Source organism: Triticum urartu, chromosome 7A, assembly GCF_056163025.1.
Source record: "Triticum urartu cultivar PI428250 chromosome 7A, HENAU_Tu73, whole genome shotgun sequence".
Classification (NCBI taxonomy): Eukaryota; Viridiplantae; Streptophyta; class Magnoliopsida; order Poales; family Poaceae; genus Triticum; species Triticum urartu.
The window spans coordinates 533,047,629-533,071,472 of record NC_141879.1 but is presented as its reverse complement, the minus strand read 5'-3'; the positions used below and the strand labels follow the sequence as shown (position 1 = coordinate 533,071,472).

At 42.5% G+C, this 23,844-nt stretch overlaps 1 non-coding gene and 1 pseudogene across 1 annotated transcript; one reads left to right on the top strand and one right to left on the bottom strand.

The window, feature by feature from the left end:
• Positions 1–1,826: 1,826 nt before the first annotated feature.
• On the bottom strand, positions 1,827–3,280 carry LOC147960310 (uncharacterized; annotated as a pseudogene).
• On the top strand, positions 2,790–2,896 carry LOC147960311 (small nucleolar RNA R71). Its single transcript, XR_015612463.1, has one exon. It is a non-coding gene; the product is annotated as a small nucleolar RNA R71 (small nucleolar RNA).
• Positions 3,281–23,844: the final 20,564 nt, after the last annotated feature.

Genomic DNA, 23,844 nt, shown 5'->3' with positions numbered 1-23,844 from the left:
GGGAGCAGCAACAAGGCGTAGGAGAAGAAGAAGATCAGCAGCACGGGGGCGCTCACGTGGAGGACCAGACGCCCATGACCCTCTTGTCTGGTCGGGCGCGCGAGGAGTGGAGGTGGCTGGAGATGGTGGCGATGGTGGATGGATTTGGTGGCGTGTGGTGGGTGTGCTGGTGGCGTGGTGGCGCGCCGCCACGCTGGCCTGGCCGCGGCCGCGGCCGGTGGTGGAGAAGGAGGGGTGAGAGAGAGATGTGTGCCAGGCCCGAAGGGGATCAGTGGCTAGCGCTAGGGATTTGATTCCACGATCAGATTTTCCACTTTTTGATTTGGCCCTCCTGCTCCCTTCTTTCTTCACAAGCACATCCCTTCCCTTCTCTAGTTTGGCCCTTGGTTTCTTCTTTCCTTCATGCTCAGGTCCCCCTTCTTTCTTTCCCATCCTTGTCTTGTATTCTTCGGCCTCTTAGTCGGAATCTTGAGGTTTATAGTGCCTTTGCGCACTTTTCTGCAGAAGAAACAAATGACGAGTAAATGATCTTTTATATGATTTTCATCCAAATATATCACAGTTCATAGTAAGAATGGATGAACATATAAATGGTGTATATATGTGCCAAAATTATGTATATGAAATGTGCTTATCAAGTTCCCCCACACTTAAATCTTTGCTTGTCCTCAAGCAAAGGAATATGACAAGAGCAAGATTGTGAACAGTGAGCTAACTAGGGAATGCCAAGTGAAGTAGATCTCCAAACAAAGCATGCTTTGAACTTTGCTAGTGAAAATCAATGGTTAAGAGTGCTACAAAGCAGTAGGATACTAGTAAGCATGACAATTTTAAACTTTTACAATGATAAAAGAGGATTAGCAAGTTCAAATGCTGATTGTGCCAAAAGGTTCCTAAAGAGAGCATGATCCCAAAAACAAAAAGAACTTAAACTTGTGATCAGATCACTTATTACCAGGAAAAAACATTGTAGTTGAAAGCACTTATTGTATTTGAAGAAAGTAATGATAATATTTTGTCGATCTCACCAAAGGAACATACCACCGATCCCGAGAACATGGTATACACCTGGCTCAACCAATTATTAGTTAGTTTTTTTGTTTGTCTCCCCAAAGGAACATACCACCGATCCAGAGAACATGATATACACCTGGTTCGACAAGTACAATTTTATTAGCAATTACTGCCCGAGCTAACCCGATTTCACATGCCACCGATCCAGGGAACATGACATGCTACTGTAGGTAGTCAGACTTATTCATTCATTATAAGATATAATTTTTTGAACAAAAATAAGAATCATCACTCAACCATATCTGGTTCACATGCTACCGATCCAGGGAACATAGCATGCTAATCCATAGTGGTTAGGTGATTGCTCTCAATAGGAACACACTTCGCACAAATTCAGCATCTAACATGGTGATCTAGGTGTATCATAGTAAATGCAGAAAATGACGAAGTTTTCTAGTGTACTAGGGATTTGAGCACTCAAAACTAATAGTTCTCACTAATTTCAGCCAAGCATGCATGGTGTAGATCACTAGTTTACAAGGCATTCAGAAATCAAGTCCACAAATTCACAACAAGCACGATGCCAAAGGTGAATTTCAGCTTGACAATAAGTAATAACTGGCTCAAGCAACCCAACTAGCAATTTAATTCAGCATGTATTTATGATGTTCAGAATGGGTCATGAAACAGCTCACCGAGCACTATGAAGTAACACTCGCTTGATCACTCTCTAAGTTGCAGCTCTTCTCCATTGCTTCCTCGTGCATGCTCCAGCTTCACTCTTCTTCGCGTGTGCCCATTTCTTCTCCTCATCACCATGCCGTGAATCCACTAGGATCCCAGGGAATGTCATCTCGAACTCGGTCAACTTGCAGTAAATGGTGCACAAGCATCAACCTGAAAGAACACTCAACAACCAAGCCAATACAAGTGACAAAGAGAATGCCCTCTAAGTCATCGATAGAGTACCCTATCATATAAGTATATCTAGTGAGCAAATCAGGAACGTGTATCAACAACAAGTCACATGGTGCATAGGCAATATCAGCGATATGACATATCTTGTTGAGAAAGTTGCGATCATACCTGAGATAGTTAGGAAGAAGCTTCAGGACTACCTCAATTGACGATACCAAGTGAGGTGTGGTAGTAGAAATTTCCACCGGACTCGTGTCAACAAGTGAAATAGTAGAGCTTGGCTCCTTGACATCTAAACCCACCTCACCATAATCAACCATGAAGCTCTCCATCTCAGGCTCAAGTGTTGAGGAATCAATGTGGCTAACATCATCGAAGGCGAACTTTTCCATATCTGGCTCTAGCAGCACATGATCAATATCAACTAAAGGTGTCTCCTCAATATCAAAAGTAACTAACTATAGCTCTGGTTCATCCATAGAAGAATCATCACAATGCAAAACCGAATCTAGAATACTAGTATCCATATGATCTGAAGTGTGTGTGTCAACTAGGATGGTGTCATCATCATCAAAGATAATCCATGCAAGCTCAATCTTGTCACACGGAGAAACTGGTTCCGGCTTTTGTGTAAGAGATTCTTGTTGAGATGAAGTGATTTGTTGCAAGCAAACCAATGAATCAGACGTGGGCTTCTTATTGTACCACTGAAGTTGGTGGAAAGCTATGCTCTCAATCAGCAGAAAAGCATCATGAAGTATCTTGTTTTAATAGCTCCACCCGCTGCCATATCAATGTAACCGCGAGTGTCCGAAGTCAATCCTCTATAGAATATTTGCAGCTCTAACCATCTCTCGAGCCCATGATTAGGACATCTCCTGAACAAGGCTTTGTACCTCTCCCAAGCATCATACAAACTCTCGCCTTCACGCTGAACAAATTTGAAGATGTCATCTCGAAACGCGGACTGCTTGTGTAGTGGGAAATATTTATCCAAGAATGCTTGTGATATCTCAATCCAACTGTATGACCTTGATGGCAAGGATCGGTACCAAGCACGAGCATCATCACAGAGAGAGAATGTAAACAACCTGCACATGATTACATCTTGAGGAACTCCGTGGTACTTGACTATATCTGAATACTCCATGACTCGGTGTAAGTGCTCATAGGGATCCTCAGTAGGCCATCCTCCAAACTAACATTGTTGAACCAAAGCAATAAGACTAGGTTTCAGCTCGAAGTTCTCTACCTCAATAGTTGGCCAAACCGGTCCTGTGATATAGCACTGACTTTTGGGCATCCAAAGATCACGAAGCAATGCCATCTTAACCGAGTGTAACTATAGAACAACCTGCAATTAGTTCACATTTCCTACGCACACTCATAAACAGTAAACACTAGTCAGAAAGTTAGTATCCTAATAAGCCGAAGCAACAAAAAGTAAAAAGGTAAAAGAAGCACAGAAATAAATTTGACTGGAAATTTAAACAAAAACTATACTAAGCCTAGTCTATAGCTTCACACAATCGTTCGACGCTAGTCCCCGGCAATGGCGCCAAAATGATCAAATGTAAGTATAGTGGGGTTTTACGCCTAAACTGCGAGTGTCGTGTACTCCTCAGGGACTAGGCAACGGCAACTATGCTCGGCTAAGCTAGATAACACAATTAGGGTGATGATCGCAAGAAAATATAAACCTAAAATAATCAAGGATGATGACAAAATAAAATGACAAACAGCATGGAGAGATTAGGATTGAAACTCACTGTATTTTTGGTATTTTTGTTTTACTAGAGACACTAAAACACTAACATAAAGGGAAGCGACGGGACATGAACACATATATTATTATCATACAAGTAACTAAGGGGAAGAAAGAGTACTATGACAGAGACAGAAATATATCACAACACAAACATATATATTTTCACATGAACGTAATTAACATAGGGACTACAAAACACACATCACACATATGCAAACAGGGGGAGGTTACAAGACATAATTCTAGTACTCTGAGATGAACAACATAAGTACTATTAATCAAGCACAAGTCTGAAACTGAACAAGTTTCAAGCACTACTCAAATCTGAACATTACAGAGCATTACACATCTTAGCTTACAGAAAATTCAGAAAATGGGAGGGTGTGTGAGAGAGAGAGGTTGAAAGAGAACAACAGGAGTAGGGGATTTAGACTTCAGAGAACAAGGAAGCAGCAAACAGATTCAGGAAGAGAAGAAGAACAGAAGCAAAGGGGCGAAGGGACTAGAAGAATAGGAGCAGCATAGGTTGGAGTTCAGAGAAGTAAGAGAGCAGCAGGGAGTGTTGAGGAGGAGCAGCAATAGTAGTGCAATGAGAGGAGAGGAGCGGCAGCAAAAGGCAGGGGAGCAGCAGCAGTTTTGGGGAAGAAGCAGTAGCTTTAGGCGTTGAGGGAGAAGAGGGAGCGGCACCTGTAGGGTTCAGATAAAGGAAGAGAAGCGGCGAGGCAAGGAAAGAGGGAGCAGCAGCAAGGCGTAGGAGAAGAAGAAGATCAGCAGCACGGGGGCGCTCACGCGGAGGACCAAACGCCCGTGACCCTCTTGTTTGGTCGGGCACGCGAGGAGTGGAGGTGGCTGGAGATGGTGGCGATGGTGGATGGATTTGGTGGCATGTGGTGAGTGTGCTGGTGGCGTGGTGGCGCGCCGCCACGCCAGCCTGGCCGCGGCGGCGGCCGGTGGTGGAGAAGGAGGGGTGAGGGAGAGAGATGTGTGCCAGGCCCGAAGGGGATCGGTGGCTAGCGCTAGGGATTTGATCCCACGATCAGATTTTCCACTTTTTGATTTGGCCCTCCTACTCCCTTCTTTCTTCACAAGCACATCCCTTCCCTTCTCTAGTTTGGCCCTCGGTTTCTTCTGTCCTTCATGCTCAGGTCCCCTTCTTTCTTTCCTGTCCTTGTCTTGTATTCTTTGGCCTCTTAGTTAGAATCTTGAGGTTTATAGTGCCTTTGCGCACTCTTCTACAGAAGAAACAAATGACGAGTAAATGATCTTTTATATGATTTTCATCCAAATATATCACAGTTCATTGTAAGAATGGATGAACATATATCAATAAATGGTGTATATATGTGCCAAAATTATGTATATGAAATGTGCTTATCATAGTGTGCCATGATTTACGGCTTAGAATTGGGACTTCAAAGACGTTTTGAACGTCATGGAGCATATGAGATGTTCCAGGAGTTGAAGTTAATATTTCAAGCAAATGCCCGAGTTGAGACTTGAGAGATATGAAGTCTCCAACAAGTTCTATAGCTGCAAGATGGAGGAGAACAATTTTGTCAGTGAACACATACTCAGAATGTCTGGGTACCATAACCACTTGACTCAGCTGGGAGTTAATCTTCTGGATGATAGTGTCATTAACCGAGTTCTTCAATCACTGCCACCAAGCTATAAAGGCTTCGTGATGAACTATAATATGCAAGGGATGGAAAAGACCATTCCCGAGCTCTTCGCGATGCTTAAGGCCACAGAGATAGAAATCAAGAAGGAGCATCAAGTGTTGATGGTTAACAAGACCACTAGTTTCAAGAAAAAGGGAAAAGGAAAGAAGGGGAACTTCAAGAAGAATAGCAAGCAAGTTGCTACTCCCGGGAAGAAACCCAAGTCTGGACCTAAGCCTAAAACTGAGCGCTTCTACTACAAAGGGACTGGTCACTAGAAGCGGAACTGCCCCAAGTATTTGGCGGATAATAAGGATGGCAAAGTGAAAGGTATATTTGATATACATGTTATTGATGTGTACCTTACTAATGCTCATATTAGCGCATGTGTATTTGATACCAGTTCTGTTGCTCATATTTGCAACTCGAAAGAGGGGCTACGGATTAAACGAAGATTGGCTAAGGACGAGGTGACGATGCGCGTCAGAAATGGTTCCAAGGTCGATGTGATCGCCGTCGACACGCTACCTCTAAATCTACCTTCGGGATTAGTTTTAGACCTGAATAATTGTTATTTGGTGCCAGTGTTGAGCATGAACATTATATCTGGATCTTTTTTTATGCGAGACGGTTCTTCATTTAAATCAGAGAATAATGGTTGTTCTATTTATATGAGTAATATATTTTATGGTCATGCACCCTTGATGAGTGGTCTATTTTGTTGAATCTCGATCGTAGTGATACACATATTCATAATATTGAAGCCAAAAGATGCAAAGTTAATAATGATAGTGCAACTTATTTGTGGCACTGCCGTTTAGGTCATATTGGTGTAAAGCGCATGAAGAACTCCATCCTGATGGGCTTTTGGAATCACTTGATTATGAATCACTTGATGCTTGCGAACCATGCCTCATGGGCAAGATGACTAAGACTCCGTTCTCCGGAACAATGGAGCGGGCTACTGACTTATTGGAAATAATACATATTGATGTATGCGGTCCGATGAGTGTTGAGGCTCGCGGCGGGCATCGTTATTTTCTGACCTTCACAAATGATTTGAGCAGATCTGGGTATATCTACTTAATGAAACATATGTGTGAAACATTTGAAAAGTTCAAAGAATTTCAGAGTGAAGTGGAAAATCATCATAACAAGAAAATAAAGTTTCTACATCTGATCGCGGAGGCGAATATTTGAGTTACGAGTTTGGTCTTCATTTGAAACAATGTGGAATAGTTTCGCAAACTCACGCCACCTGGAACGCCACAGTGTAATGGTGTGTCCGAACGTCGTAACCGTACTTCATTAGATATGGTGTGATCTATGATGTCTCTTACCGATTTACCACTATCGTTTTGGGGTTATGCTTTAGAGACGACTGCATTCACGTTAAATAGGGCACCATCTAAATCTGTCGAGACGACACCATATGAACTATGGTTTAGCAAGAAACCTAAGCTATCATTTCTTAAAGTTTGGGGTTGCGATGCTTATGTGAAAAAGCTTCAGCCTGATAAGCTGAAACCCAAATCAGAGAAATATGTCTTCATTGGATACCCAAAAGAAACTGTTGGGTACACCTTCTATAACAGATCCGATGTCAAGATATTTGTTGCTAAGAATGGATCCTTTCTAGAGAAGGAGTTTCTCTTGAAAGAAGTGAGTGGGAGGAAAGTAGAACTTGATGAGGTAGTTGTACCTTCTCTCGAATTGGAAAGTGGTTCATCACAGAAATCAGTTCCAGTGATGCCTACACCAATTAGGGAGGAAGCTAATGGTGAAGATCATGAAACTTCAGATCAAGTTACTACCGAACCTCGTAGGTCAACCAGAGTACGTTCCGCACCAGAGTGGTACAGTAATCCTGTTCTGGAAGTCATGTTACTAGACCATGACGAACCTACGAACTATGAGGAAGCGATGATGAGCCCAGATTCTGCAAAATGGCTTGAGGCCATGAAATCTGAGATGGGATCCATGTATGAGAACAAAGTATGGACTTTGGTTGACTTGCCCGATGATCGGCAAGCCATAGAGAATAAATGGATCTTCAAGAAGAAGACTGACGCTAATGGTAATATTATTGTCTACAAAGCTCGACTTGTTGCGAAAGGTTCTCGACAAGTTCTAGGAGTTGACTATGATAAGACCTTCTCACCCGTAGCGATGCTTAAGTCTGTCTGAATCATGTTAGCAATTGTCGCATTTTATGATTATGAAATTTGGCAAATGGATGTCAAAATTGCATTCCTTAATGGATTTCTTAAAGAAGAGTTGTATATGATGTAACCAGAAGGTTTTGTCGATCCTCAAGGTGCTAACGAAGTGTGCAAGCTCCAGCGATTCATTTATGGACTGGTGCAAGCCTCTCAGAGTTGGAATATACGCTGTGATAGTATGATCAAAGCTTATGGTTTCATACAGACTTTTGGAGAAGCCTGTATTTACAAGAAAGTGAGTGGGAGCTCTGTAGCATTTCAAATATTATATGTGGATGACATATTATTGATTGGAAATAACGCAGAATTTCTGGATAGCATAAAAGGATACTTGAATAAGAATTTTCCAATGAAAGGCCTCGGTGAAGCTGCTTATATATTGGGCATCAAGATCTATAGAGATAGATAAAGACGCTTAATTGGACTTTCACAAAGCACATACCTTGATAAAATTTTGAAGAACTTCAAAATGGATCATTCAAAGAAACGGTTCTTGCGTGTGTTACAAGGTGTGAAATTGAGTTAGACTCAATGCCCGACCACTTCAGAAGATAGAGAGAAAATGGAAGTCATTCCCTATGCTTCAGCCATAGCTTCTATCATGTATGCAATGTTGTGTACTAGACCTGATGTGTGCCTTGCTATAAGTTTAGCAGGAAGGTACCAAAGTAATCCAGGAGTGGATCAATGGACAGCGGTCAAGAATATCCTAAAAAACCTGAAAAGGACTAAGGATATGTTTCTCGTTTATGGAGGTGACAAAGAGCTTGTTGTAAATGGTTACGTCGATGCTAGCTTTGACACTGATCCAGATGACTCTAAGTCACAAACCGGATACGTATTTGTATTGAATGGTGGAGCTGTCAGTTGGTGCAGTTCCAAGCAGAGCGTCGTGGCGGGATCTACGTGTGAAGTGGAGTACATAGCTGCTCCGGAAGCAGCAAATGAAAGAGTCTGGATGAAGGAGTTCATATGACTATGAGATTATGCAACTCCCGAATACCGGAGGAATACCTTGTGTGCTATCAAACGTGACAACGTAACTGGGTGATTATAAAGATGCTCTACAAGTGTCTCCGAAGGTGTTTGTTGGGTTGGCATAGATCGTGATTAGGATTTGTCACTCCGAGTATCGGCGAGGTATCTCTGGGCCCTCTCGGTAATGCACATCATGATGAGCCTTTCAAGCAATGTGACTAATGAGTTGGATGCGGGATGATGCATACGGAATGAGTAAAGAGACTTGCCAGTAACGAGATTGAACTAGGTATGAGGATACTGACGATCGAATCTCGGGCAAGTAACATACCGATGACAAAGGGAATTACGTATGTTGTCATTGCGGTTTGACCGATAAAGATCTTCGTAGAATATGTAGGAACCTATATGAGCATCTAGGTTCCGCTATTGGTTATTGACCGGAGATGTGTCTTAGTCATGTCTACGTAGTTCTCGAACCCGTATAGGGTCTGCACGCTTAACGTTCGATGGCGATTTGTATTATGAGTTATGTGTTTTTGTGACCAAAGTTTTTTTGGAGTCCCGGATGAGATCACGGACATGCTGAGGAGTCTCAAAATGTTCGAGAGGTAAAGATGATATATTGGACGATGGTATTCGGACACCGGAATGTTTCTGGATCATTTCGGGTATTTTTCGGAGTACCGGGAGGTTATCGGAACCCCCCGTGGAAGTGATGGTCCAACATGGGACATAGGGGAGAGAGAGGGAAGCCCACAAGGGGAGGCACACCCCCATGGGCTGTCCTAGTTGGACAAGGGGAAGGGGGTGCAGCCCCCCTTTCCTTCCCCCTGTCCTCTCCTTCCCCTTTCCCCGGCCCCTCCGAAAGAAAGGACAAGGGGTGCCGACGTGGTCGTACTAGATCGGTTGGATTGTGAAGACGTTCGACTACATCAACCGCGTTAACCTAATGCTTACGCATTCGGTCTACGAGGGTACGTGGACACACTCTCCCCCTCTCGTTGCTATGCATCTCCTAGATAGATCTTGCGTGATCGTAGGAATTTTTTTTGAAATGGCATGCTACGTTTCCCAATAGGTACACTGCCAGAGGCATTCATATAGAGTCATACTTTGTTTTAGATATCGAGTTGTAATATTGAGTTGTAAGTAAATAAAAGTGTGGTGATCATCATTATTAGAGCATTGTCCCAGTGAGGAAAGGATGCTGGAGACTATGATTCCCCCATAAGTCGGGATGAGACTCCAGACAAAAAATAAAAAAAAAGAGGCAAAAAAAGAGAGAGCCAAAAAAAAGTGAAAAAAATGATGAGAGAAAAAGAAAGAAGGGGCAATGCTACTATCCTTTTACCACACTTGTGCTTCAAAGTAGCACCATGTTCTTCATATAGAGAGTCTCTTGAGTTATCACTTTCATATACTAGTGGGAACTTTCATTATAGAACTTGGCTTGTATATTCCGATGATGTGCTTCCTCAAATGCCCGAGGTTTTCATGAGCAATCAAGTTGGATGCACACCCACTTAGTTTTAGTTTGAGCTTTCATGCACCTATAGCTCTAGTTCATCTGTTACATGGAAATCCCTACTCACTTGCATTGACATCAATTGATGGGCATCTCCATAGCCCGTTAATTAGTCGCGTCAATGTGAGACTTTCTTCCTTTTTTTTCTTCTCCACACAACCTCCACCATCATATTCTATTCCACCTATAGTGCTATATCCATGGCTCACGCTCATGTATTGGGTGAAAGTTGAAAATTCTTGAGAACATTAAAAGTATGAAACAATTGCTTGGCTTGTCATCGGGGTTGTGCTTGATGAAATACTTTGCGTGATGAAGATGGAGCATAGCCAGACTATATGATTATGTAGGGATAATTTTCTTTGGCCATGTTATTCTAAGAAAGACATGATTGCTTTATTAGTATGCTCGAAGTATTATTGTCTTAATGTCAAACGATAGACTATTGCTTTGAATCACTCATGTCTTAATATTCATGCCATGATTAGATTGTGTGATCAAGATTATGCTAGGTAGCATTCCACATCAAAAATTATATATTTTTTATCATTTACCTACTCAAGGACGAGGAGGAATTAAGCTTGGGGATGCTGATACGTCTCCGTCATTTCTATAATTTTTTATTGTTTCATGCCAATATTCTACAACTTTCCTATACTTTTGGCAATTTTTATACTAATTTTGGGGACTAACATATTGATCCAGTACCCAGTGCCAGTTCCTATTTGTTGCAAGTTTTTTGTTTCGTAGAAAATCAATATCAAACAGAGTCCAAACGGGATAAAAACTTCTGGAGATTTTTTTTTGAATATATGTGATTTTGGGGAAAAGGAATCAACGCAAGACGATGCCCGAGGAGTCCACAAGGCAGGGAGCGCGCCCCAGGGGGTAGGGCACGCCCTGGGTCCTTGTGGCCACTTCGTAAGGCGGTTGGTCCCCCTCTTCTGGCACAAGAGAGCTAATATCCGGATAAAAATTGTGTTAAAATTTCAGCCCGTCGGAGTTATGGATCTCCGAGAATTTAAGAAATGGTGAAAGGCCAGAATCGGGGAACGCAGAAACAGAAGGAAACAGAGAGAGAGAGACCCAATCTCGGAGGGGCTCTCTGAAGGAAATATGCTCTAGAGGCAATAATAAAGTTGTTATTTATATTTCCTTATATCATGATAAATTTTTATTATTCATGCTAGAATTGTATTAACCGGAAACTTAGTACATGTGTGAATACATAGACAAACAGAGTGTCACTAGTTTGCCCCTACTTGACTAGCTCGTTGAATCAATGATGCTTATGTTTCCTAACCGTAGACATGAGTTTTCATTTGATTAACAGGATCACATCATTAGAGAATGATGTGATTGACTTGACACATCCGTTATCTTAGCACACTGATCATTTAGTTTGTTGTTGCTGCTTTCTCCATAACTATACATGTTCCTATGAGTATCAGATCATGCAACTCCCGAATATCGGAGGAACACTTCGTGTGCTACCAAACGTCACAACGTGACTAGGTGATTATAAAGGTGCTCTACAGGTGTCTCCAATGTTGTTTGTTGAGTTGGCATGGATCAAGATTAGGATTTGTCACTCCGATTGTCGGAGAGGTATCTCTGGGCCCTCTCGGTAATGTACATCACAATAAGCCTTGCAAGCAATGTAGCTAATGAGTTAGTTACGGGATGTAGCATTACGGAACGAGTAAAGAGACTTGCCGGTAACGAGATTGAACTAGGTATTGAGATACCAACGATCGAATCTCAGGCAAGTAACATACCGATGACAACGGGAACGACGTATATCGTTATGCGGTTTGACCGATAAAGATCTTCGTAGAATATGTAGGAACCAATATGAGCATCCAGGTTCCGCTATTGGTTATTGACCGGAGACATGTCTCGGTCATGTCTACATAGTTCTCGAACCCGTAGGGTCCGCACGCTTAACGTTCGGTGACGATCGGTATTATGAGTTTATGTGTTTTGATGTACCGAAGGTAGTTCAGAGTCCCGAATTTGATCACGGACATAACGAGGAGTCTCTAAATGGTTGAGACGTAAAGATCGATATATTGGAAGCCTATGTTTGGACATCGGAATGGTTCCGGGTGAAAACGGGAGTATACCGGAGCACCGGGAGGTTACCGGAACCCCCCGGGAGGTATATGAGCCTTATTGGGCCTTAGTGGGAGAGAGGGGAAAGGAGCAAAGGAGGGGGTGCCCCCTCCCCCCAAGCCCAATCCTTATTGGGAGGGGGCCGCCCCCTTTCCTTCCTCCTCCCTCCTCATTCCTTCTCTCCTAAATCCAACAAGGCAAGGGGGGAATCCTACTCCCGGTGGGAGTAGGACTCCCCTTGGGGCGTGCCTAGGAGGTCGGCCCCCTCCCCCTCCTCCACTCCGTTATATACGGGGAGGGGGCACCCCATAGACACACAAGTTGATCATTGATCTTTAGCCGTGTGCGGTGCCCCCCTCCACCATAATCCACCTCGGTAATATCATAGCGGTGCTTAGGCGAAGCCCTGTTCCGGTAGCAACATCATCACCGTCATCACGCTGTCGTGCTGACGAAGCTCTCCCTCGAAGCTCTACTGGATCGTGAGTTCGCGGGACGTCACCGAGCCGAACGTGTGCAGATCGCGGAGGTGTCATATCTTCGGTACTAGATCGGTCGATCGTGAAGACGTATGAATACATCAACCGCGTTGTCATAAAGCTTCCGCTTACGGTCTACGAGGGTACGTAGACGATACTCTCCCGTCTCGTTGCTATGCATCACCATGATCTTGCGTGTGCGTAGGATTTTTTTTTGAAATTACTGTGTTCCCCAACACTCTCTCCCCTCCGCTTCCATGGAGGCCATGGACCAGAGGGGAAACCCTTCTCCCGTCTAGGGGGAAGGTCAAGGAAGAAGAATAAGGAGGCGGGCTCTCTACCCCTCTCTCCCGGTGGTGCCGGAACGCCATCGGGGCCATCATCGTGACGATGATCTACACCAACAACTTCGCCGCCGTCATCACCAACTCTCTCCCCTCTATGCAGTGGTGTAACAACTTTTCTCCCCGCTGTAATCTCTATTTAAACATGGTGCTCAATGCTATATATTATTTCGCAATGATGTATGGCTATCCTATGATGTTTGAGTAGATCTGTTTTGTCCTATGGGTTAATTGATGATCATGATTGGTTTGACTTGTATGTTTTATTATTGGTGCTGTCCTGTGGTGCTCTCTGTGTCGCGCAAGCGTGAGGGATCCCCTCTATAGAGTTTGCAATATGTTCATGATTTGCTTATGGTGGGTTGCTAGAGTGACAAGAGTCTAAACTTGAGTGAGTAGGTTGTTTGCATATGGGAGTAAAGAGGACTTGATACTTTGATGCTATGGTTGAGTTTTATCTTAATGATCTTAAGTAGTTACGGATGTTTGGTAGAGTTCCAATCATAAGTGCATATGATTCAAGGAGATAAAGTATGTTAGCTTATGCCTCTCCCTCATATAAAATTGCAATAATGATTACCGGTCTAGTTATCGATTGCCTAGGGACAAATAACTTTCTTGTGACAAAAAGCTCTCTACTAAAACTAACTTAGTTGTTTATTTATCTAAACAACCCTAGTTTTTATTTACATGCTCTTTATTATTTTGCAAACTATCCTACAACACCTTCAAAGTACTTCTAGTTTCATACTTGTTCTAGGTAAAGCGAACATAAAGCGTGCGTAGAGTTGTATCGGTGGTCGACAGAACTTGAGAGAATATTTGTTCTATCTTTAGCTCCTCATTGGGTTCGACACTCTTATCGAAAGAGGCTACAACTGATCCCCTACACTTGTGGGTTATCACCCCTTGAACTAGTTCTTCCTCCTATATATTCACATATATTCCCGAACCTCCAGAAGCATCCACAAAAACACTTTTCCATCGCCGCAACCTTCTGTTCCCATGAGATCCCATCTTGGGACCTTTTTGGCATCCTGCCAAAGGGGGATTCGAACACGGAGGGCATCTACATCAACTCCATTGCCCTTCCGATGAAGCGTGAGTAGTTTACCTCAGACCTATGGGTCCATAGCTAGTAGGTAGATGGCTTCTTCTCTCTCTTTGATTCTCAATACCATGTTCTCCTCGATGTTCTTGGAGATATATCCGATGTAATCTTCTTTTGCGGTGTGTTTGTCAAGATCTGATGAATTGTGGGTTTATGATCAGATTATCTATAAATATTATTTGAATCTTCTCTGAATTCTTATATGCATGATTTGATATGTTTGTATTTCTGTTCGAACTATCTGTTTGATTTGGCCAACTAGATTGGTTTTTCTTGCAATGGGAGAAGTGCTTAGTTTTGGGTTCAATCTTGCGGTGTCCTCACCAGTGACAAAGTAGGGGTAGTGAGGCATGTATTGTATTATTTCCATCGAGGATAAAAAAGATGGGGTTTACAACATATTGCTTGAGTTTATTCCTCTATATCATGTCATCTTACTTAAAGCGTTACTCTGTTCTTTATGAACTTAATACTCTACATGCATGCAGGAGTCGGTCGATGTGTGAAGTAATAGTAGTAGATGCAGGTAGGAGTCGGTCTACTTGACACGAACGTGATGTCTATATTACATAATCATTACCTTGGATATCATCATGACTTTGCGCTTTTTTATCAATTGCTCGATAGTAATTTGTCCACACACCGTATTATTTGCCTTTATGAGAGAAGCATCTAGTGAAACCTATGACCCCAGGGTCTATTTTTCATCATATTAATTTTTGATTTACTATTTTGCAATCTTTTATTTTCAGATCTATAAACCAAAAAAATCCAAAAATACTTAGTTATCTTTTGTTTAGTTTTATTTATCTCTATCAGATCTCACATTTGCAAGTGACCGTGAAGGGTTTGACAACCCCTTTATCGCGTTGGGTGCAAGTGTTTGATTGTTTGTGCAGGTATTGGTGATTTGCGCATTCTTGTTCTACTGGATTGATACCTTGGTTCTTAATTGAGGGAAATACTTATCTCTATTATGTTGCATCACCCTTTCATCTTCAAGGGAAAAACCAACGCAAGCTCAAAAAGTAGCATTTTGATGAAATTTTTTCATGAAAAAGAACGGACAAAAAACTGAACCAGGAGCACGAGTTTTTTCCCTTTCCAAAAGAGGCACGTCCGTGCCTCTCGCGAAATCACAACCGTGCCTCTCACGGAAGCAAAACCGTGCCTCTAGCGAAAGGAGAAAAAGAAGAGAAAATGTGTTTTTTCGTTTCCGAGGAGGCACGGGCATGCCTCTCGCGAAAGTACAACCATGCCTCTCGCGATAGAATAAAAAGTAGAAAACGTGTTTTTTTCCGTTTCCGACAGGTACGGCCGTGCCTCTCGCGAAAACACAACCGTGCCTCTCGCGGAAGAAAAACCATGCCTCTCACGAAAGGAAAAAATAGAAAATATGTTTTTTCCGTTTCCGAGAGGCACGGTCGTGACTCGCGAAGGCACAACCGTGCCTCTCGCGGGAAGAAAAACCGTGCCTCTCACAGAAAAAAAACGTGTTTTTCCGTTTCCGAGAGGCACGGCCGTGCCTCTCGCGGAAGCAAATCGTGACTCTCACAGAAGAAAAAGAAAAAGAAAATGTGTTTTTTCGCAAAAAAAATTCAAATTTTTTTTATTCAAAAGCTAAGGAAAACCGGTGTAAAATAGAAAACCCGTTTAATAAGCCGAAAGCGCTTGCGAAAAAATAAAAAAAAATCTGAAAGAAGCGCCCAGAAAGCGACACGTGGCGAGTGGCTGAGAGCGCCCCAAATAACGTTGATCGTTGCGAGGCTCCCGAAGGAGTGCTCGTCAACTAGTTGTTCCCCATAACTTATTATTGGGTAGCGCTCTTTCTCGCGTTCAGCTGGTCGCGTGTTCTGACTCGCTGAAGCCAGCGAGCATATGGGCCGGCCGATGTGCGCAGGTAGGCAACTACTGTTTCCTCTTTCATTTTTTCATGTTTTTTTTATCTTTTTTGCTTTATTTGTTACTTTTTTTATTTTACTTTAAAATATTTTAAATACATATATTACAAAAACACATCTGAAAAAATATTGAATAGTGATTAAAAATTATTGAACAAGAATTTAAAAAATGTTGAACAAGAATTTAAAAAATGTTGAATAAGTATTAAAAATGTTGAGAATGTATTTGAAAATTGTTGAATAAGTAGTAAAAATATTGAATAGGTATATGAAAAATATTGAACAAGTATTTAAAATGTTAAACGAGTATTTGGAAAATGTTGAGGAAGTATTTAAATTTTTTTACAATAAATATTTGAATAGATGTTGAACAAATTATTTGGAAAAATGTTGATCATGTATAAAAAATATTGAACAATTATTTGGAAAATGTTGAACAAATATTTGGAAAATGTAGAACAAATATTTTGAAAAATGTTAAACAAATTATTTGAAAAAGTGTTGAACAAGTATTTGAAAAAATGTTGATCGTGTATATAAAATGTTGGACAAGTATTTGAAAAATGTTGACCATATATATAAAAATGTAGAATGAAAACAAATAGAAAGAAAAGAAAAACCAAAAAGTCACAAAAAACAAAGAAAAAGGAAAATGAAAAAAACTGAAAAACAAACAAAAAATCTCGTTGAATAAAAAAAGGAAAAGGAAAAATAAAAAATAGAGAAGAAAAAATAAAAAAAGGAGAGAGCCGACACGTATTGTCTCAAGCAGGCCGCGCCTTTTTCCTTTTGCACGAATTGTTGGCTGAGTGAGTGGCTAGTCGTGGTACCCATGATCGCGACGGCCGAGAATCGACCTGTGGTGTTCCCTCTTTTTTCACTTCTATTTTCTGCTCGAGAAGCGAGAATGGGCCAGCCCACTAGGAAAAATGTCGACGCGAGACGTAGTCTTAGAATCGCTTAATGCGATAAATAGGAACTGCGCATATTATTATCGTCCTGCGTCCTGAAGCGCTACTAAGAGCATCTCCAATAGACCGTCTATATGTAAAAATAACCAACTTTTAAAAATTCAAGAGCAAAAAATGTTGCTTCAACATATGGTCCATATGTAAAAAAATTACATCACCGCCTCCCGGAAATGTAAAATACAACACTTCATGATGCAATTTGTAACACGAGATACACCTGATGTAAACCACGGCCGCCCGCGAAACCACCAACCGCCCGTTCATTTCATTTCCCCACACACAACTCGCCTGTCTGCCCCCCGCCATCCGCCGCCACCATAACCAAACCAGATGACCCCGCCGCCTTCTCCGCTGTCGCCGCAGCCGATGGGCTGACACACGTCACCGCCGCGGCGAACTCGCCCTTCGCGACCGCGTCCATGCCGACGCCCACCCCTCCCCCCGCCCACCAACCCGGATTCGCGTCACCCCGGTCGGTCGCCACCGCGCCGGTGGTTCCTACGAAGGCGATGAAGGCGCGAGGCGGAGGTAAACGACCGGCGAATCGCGGCCGCAACCCGGCCAAAAGTGCAGCTCGGGCCGAGGATTCGCAGCCACGACTGGTGGCGTCCTCTAGCAGCCAAGGAGTCATTCCTCGACCTCGCCGCCGCCACCGCCGGCCTTGGAGGAAGATGTGGCCACGCCGATGGCCACCGCCTCCAACATGTTCGATGATATGTCGAAAAGGTAAAAAAAACCTTTTGTGCTCTCTTTTGTTGTTTCAAATTGAAAGTGATGTTGAATGTTTGTATGTCCAATTGTAGTCTTGATGATGAAGCTTTCATGCACGCGGCAAATGTAGCAACATGACCGGCATGGGAGGCAATGAAGGTGCTTCCGGTGGTGCTCCTGGCAACGAGACTTCACCACTTCACACTGTCGACAAAGAAGCTGGTGATGATGATGATCGTACCACGGTTCACAACGCCGGTGATTTTGATGACCCGCATGGATGATATTCATGTGCATTTTAATTTGTAGGACGAAAACTTTGATTCGGACGATGCACTTTTGGTAGAGGGATTTCAAACTATGATGATGATGATGCACTTTTGTTAGGGATTTGAAACTTTGATGATGATGCACTTTAATTTGAAATTTTAAGTGATATTTCAATGCAAAACCGCGGTTGTACAACGGCTGAACAGCAACCACGCGGCGGGCGGCCGGTTTTACATCTTCGTTTTGGACCATCTGTTGGAGTTGCTCTTTTACATCTCCGTTTTGGACCATCTGTTGGAGTTGAGACTTTTTGGGAGATGTAAAAAACACTTTTTGGTGCACCAAATTTTTACATCACCAGTTTGGAGCACCAAAATGTACATAATCTATTGGAGATGCTCTAAGGGGGGCCATAGTTTCCACTGCCCACTGAAAAGGTACTTTCTCTCTTTCTTTTTCATATGAATCTTTAAACATTTATTTAAATATTTTCTAAATCAGGCTAATAACATAAAATGTTGATGTGTTGTAAAAGTAAATGTACACATCTATAAAACATATTTTTCATATTTCTAATAATAAGTGTCCATGCGGCCCACTAAAAAGGTACTTTCTCTCTCTCTCTCTCTCTCTCTCTCTCTCCCATGAATCTTTAAACATTTATTTAAATATTTTCTAAATCAGGCTAATAGCATAAAATGTTGATGTGTTGTAAAAGTAAATGTTCGCATCTATAAAACATATTTTTCATATTTCAAATAATAAGTGTCCATGTGGCCCACTAAAAATGTACTTTCTCTCTGTCTTTCGTATGAATCTTTAAACAATTATTTAAATATTTTATAAATCAGGCTAATAACATAAAATGTTTATGTGTTGTAAAAGTAAATGTTCACATCTATAAAACATATTTTTCACATTTTAAATAATAAGTGTTCATGAATCTTCAAAATTGTTCACGTAAATAGTATCCTTATATGTTTACTATATGTTCACACTCCTCGTTGGTTCAACACGTATTTGTAATAGTCTTCAGTGGTTGCTGTTCTCCCTTGTCTTGGTCTCCTTCAGTCTGTCATAGACTCATCTATTTAACGTTGTCTGATTACTTTAAAGGAAAATTAGGGGTGGCATGTTTGTGAATGTCGGTGAGTCCTTCATGTCCCCTTGGGGCCTGCTTATATGGGTTTACTTGGCCCGGACACAACGGGCACGGTATGGGAATGGGCCAAATCCACTTCCTCTAGGAAAACATTAAGATGTGTTGTCAATATAGTTGTCAAATTATGTTCAGATAAATCAGCAAGATATGTTTTGAAGTTATCCATTGATAATAAAGTCGTACAGATAGAAACTGAGTGTGGACTCGGGAAATAAAATCCATTAATTTGCACATATCAGGTGGAAGGTGTCTTCTTTAGGTTAGTATTTTCTAAGACTAATCTCTTTTTTGGATAAATATATATTAAACAGAATATATATCGTTGATGATTAGCAAATTTGTTATGTTTCATGTTTTGAAAAGGCAAAGGGTTAAAAAGGAAACATGTAAAAAATTGGTTGGTCATATATTGAGAAACCAAAAAATCCAATAAGTACCAAACGTGGTTTCCATGGGTTTCATCAATCATTTTTCACCTTAATTGACGCTGAATTTGAGACCAACACTTTGGTTCAAATCAAAATCGTTACAACTATATAAATATGAGGATCCACAAAGATCAATCATCATATTATTATTTTGTTCTTTAAAATGTTGGACCTCGTCAAGACAACTTATATATGTCTAAGCCATGCTTCTATAGATATTATACCATTAAGTCATATCTAAATGTGTGATTTATATGACTATAGTTTTCACTAATAAATGGCTAAATCTTCGTTCTCCTTATTCTCTTTGTATTTTTCACCAAAGTATTTGCATTTGCACTTCTTTCGTTAATGGTACTCTTCTAAAATTTTGCATTGGCACTTCTTTTGTTAATGATACTCCTCTGCAATTTATTAAATTTGCATAGAAAATTTATAGGTTAGTGGTATTTAAAATAGAAGATAGACAAAATACTATGAACAATTTGACTGAGCTCACGATTGTTAATTTCACGGTTGATAAAAGGCAAAATAAACGAGAAAGGTAAATTAGAACATTTACCAACCGTGGGTTTGATGGGCTCCGTTATGGAGCCTCAACTGATGTTGAATTCAAGACGTAGACTATTTGGTTTGAATCTAAGCCGTTAAAACCGCATAATTATGCGGGAGCATGAAGATCAATGGTGAGATATTTTTCCTTTTTAAGTTTTCTAGTCTTTCCCCTTTTTCTTATTGTGTTTTTCATATTGTATATATACTAGTAGTATAATAACATATGGGGACTTTGCCAGGAGGGGGTGGCATTTGCAAACGATTTCACTGTCATTTTTAGTTGTTTAGAGGTGGTAGTTTCTTTAGAGCAACATGACAATTTTTGTTAAAGAAAGTCATTTTTCCCGTTTAAAACTGACACCATTTGATCTCGTCTCATAACTCAAACTGCCATCAAAATGGCTTTGCTTGCCACTCTTCTCCTAGCGAACGGTCACTAGATAGGATTTCCGTAATAGATACTCCCTCTGTTCCTAAATACAAGTCTTTTTAGAGATTCTATATAAACTACATACGAATGTATATAGACGTATTTTAGAGTGTAGATTCACTCATTTTTCTCCGTACGTAGTCCATATTATAATCTCTAAAAATACTCATATTTAGGAATGGAGGGAGTAGATGATAAATAGATGGGTGTATGCTCGAGAATGGCGTTTTGGCTCCGGGGAGCGTGCGCTCCCGCGTGAATAGTAAAATATACTCCTCCATTCCATAACGCAGTGCATCCATACTTTTCGAGATTTAACTTTGACCATAAATTTAACCAGCATGGGAAACTGCGGCGGGAGCATGATATATGCCTTTGAATTCGTATTCGAAAGAAGTTTTCAACGGCATACATTTTCAGTAAAATGATTTATGTATTATTGGTCTAATTTATTGTCAAAGTTGAACCTGGAAAACATGGGCGCGCTATATTATGAAATGGAGGGATATAGTAAATGTTTCAAAAAAATCTGAAATTTTTAGATGTTTGTGTTAGTGTCACAATCATCCTTGAAAATTTTCATGCGAAATGGAGCTATGGTGTTTCGTCGATGAAAAAATCAAATTTAGGGTAACATTTGGTGTGTGTTTTTCACATGCTAAAATGTTTAATATTTTTTGCCTACAAATTTGCATGTAGCATTTGGATGTGACAAAAGAACAGATAGAATTTTTGTTAGATTTTTTTAACATTTTTTTAACATTTTCACACGTGGGAACGCACTCCCAGGAGCACCAACAAATTATCAACTTCTTCTAGCCATATTTGAACCACTCCAACATCGACCCGCAAACTCCCACATCCCTCTAGTCCGCATTGTTCGGACCACGAAAGCCATCCAACATGGTCGGGGCGTACTTTCTCCCGCAAACCGCCATAGCCCACCAAAAACCCATCCCCCCTCCCGCCCGCGCTTCCAACTTGCCGCCAGCTGTCCACACATGTTGTTCTAGAGCGCGCCACTCCACATTGAAGGCGGCTCGGGCGGACACACCTCTCACTCCCTCTGCCATTTAAGAGGCGCGCCGGCCGAGGGCGCTTTTCGCTGCACGCTCGACTGAACACGTCTCCTCACCGCATTCAAACGCCTTCATTTAACCCGGATTGGAGCGAGGAACCTACTCCAGCCACACGTCCGGTCAAGAGCTGTCCGGCATTAAACGCAACCTCGGGCAAGCTCCTCCCGTTCGCCCTCTATTTAAACGAGGCCAGACGTCGGGCATCGCACCACTCCGTCGCTCCCCATCTCCTCCTTCCACCATTTTCTCCACTCTTTCGATGGCATCCGATGAGCAAGAGAAGAGCAGTTCTCCGGCATAAAAGCCGGTTGGGTGGTCCGCTGAGCCCGTCGGATACGAGCGAGGTAGCTCGCTGCTCCACCTTCCTCACCAAGCCCGGCAGAGCAAGTTGCCACCCCAAGTCGGCGTGTGCTTCACCAACTCGCCACTCCAGGCCAGCTCGCGGAGGGGCGAGTTGCGTCAGGCCGACATGGGGGTGGGGGGTGGGGGAGGGAGCGGAGACACGGACATCATTGTTGCCGTGGACAACGTTGCATTGTCCAGCACCTCTCGTGCCTGTGACCGCGCCATCCGCCGTCAACGCACACGTACCCGCGCCCTTCCAGCAGAGAAAGAAGCCGAGTGCATGGAGATTGATGAGTCGGTGGCCAACGCGCCCGTGTCCGCTGCCAACATCAAAGGAAAGTAGAACACGGAGGCCGCCGTCGCCGCTTAGGTCCCAGGAAGGCCACCACCGACGCGTCGCGGGCTTGTACAGCCAGTGACCTGTCCGGTTCTTTATCTCAGACCATCCTGGGCACCCGTCTGGGCTCCACGGAAGCACCGCACCCTCTTTGCCACTCCGATGAGCGGCGCAGCCGGACATAGGGAAGATATGGGGGAAGAATATGCCTCTGAGGATCCCGGCAGTTCGATGAACGGGCTGCCATACATGAGGAAGACAAAGGGATCTGTCGCGGTCGGCCATAGACTAGTATAGTGTACCGTGTCGTGGGAGTGGAGCTCCGGACGATTGTATGTGCATATAGTTTTACCCCTTTAGTTAAAATATGTTCAAATTGTAACCGTTTTCGTCCAGTTTATATGAAATATGTCATGTTTATATGAAATCCGGCCGTGTTTGCATGAATTTCGTCCCGTTTGTTGAAAAAGGATTTGAAATGTATACGACTATAGTTGAATTAGACCTCCCACATTGTCTAGGACTGATCTCCCGTGTGCGCGGACTGGTCCTTCTGTCCGCTGCCGGAATGCGGCAGGAAATTTGCCCTTACCTAAGATGGACATATTTTTTTTCAAAACTATCACTTTTTATAGCACTTTCGGAAACTATAGCAGACAATGCAAAAAAATCAAACGTATGTCGGCCACCACTTGGCTGAAAAGGGAGTTTTCGGCCTCCACTTGGCCGAAAAGGGCTTTTCAGCCTTCCTTGGGCTGAAGAGGTGGCGTCGGTGCTGGGCTGGCCGAAAATAGTAGCTTCGGCCCGCGCGCGACCGGAAAGGCCTGTTTTCGGCCTGGCAGCGGCCGAATAGCTTTTTGGCCGACGCTCGACTGAAAAGGCCTAGATAAGCATCACGCTCGCCTCCTTCCTCCCGTGCTCGCCTCTGTCTCTCGTTCTTCTCTGTAGCTTCTCTGTAGACGAAGCCAACCCGCGTCGATCTCCTCCGTTTTCCACCCATTTTCACATCCAAGGCACATAATAGATAGATCATAGCATTCTCCGACGGCCTACGGTGGTTTTTTTGCTATGGGATAGTTTTTTTGTGCATTTGGGGAGAAGGAGCCATGGTGGGGTGGAGGAGGTGCGGTGGAGAAGGAGGTGGTGGTGAGGAGGAGCAATAGCTGTGGAGGAGGAGGTGGTGAGGAGGAGGTGCAGCTTGGGTTGTATCCGGAGTTGAATCTCCGGTCATCGAGGGGACGGCGGTGGTGCTGTCGTTGTTCGCTGGTGCAAGCACCTCCACTAAGGTATAATCATGTCCTTACAAATTTTCTCTGAGTTTTATAGTTTAGTTAGTGTAGATAAATTATATTGCAAATTGTAGTATTAATTTGTATGTGGTGGCATTTTAGCAGAGTAATAATTGTGTTAGTGTAGCAGATAATAATAATTGTGTTAGTGTAGCGGATAATAAAAACTGTGTTAGTGTTAATTTGTATGTGGTGGCATTTTAGCGGATTTTAGTTAGTGTAGCGGGT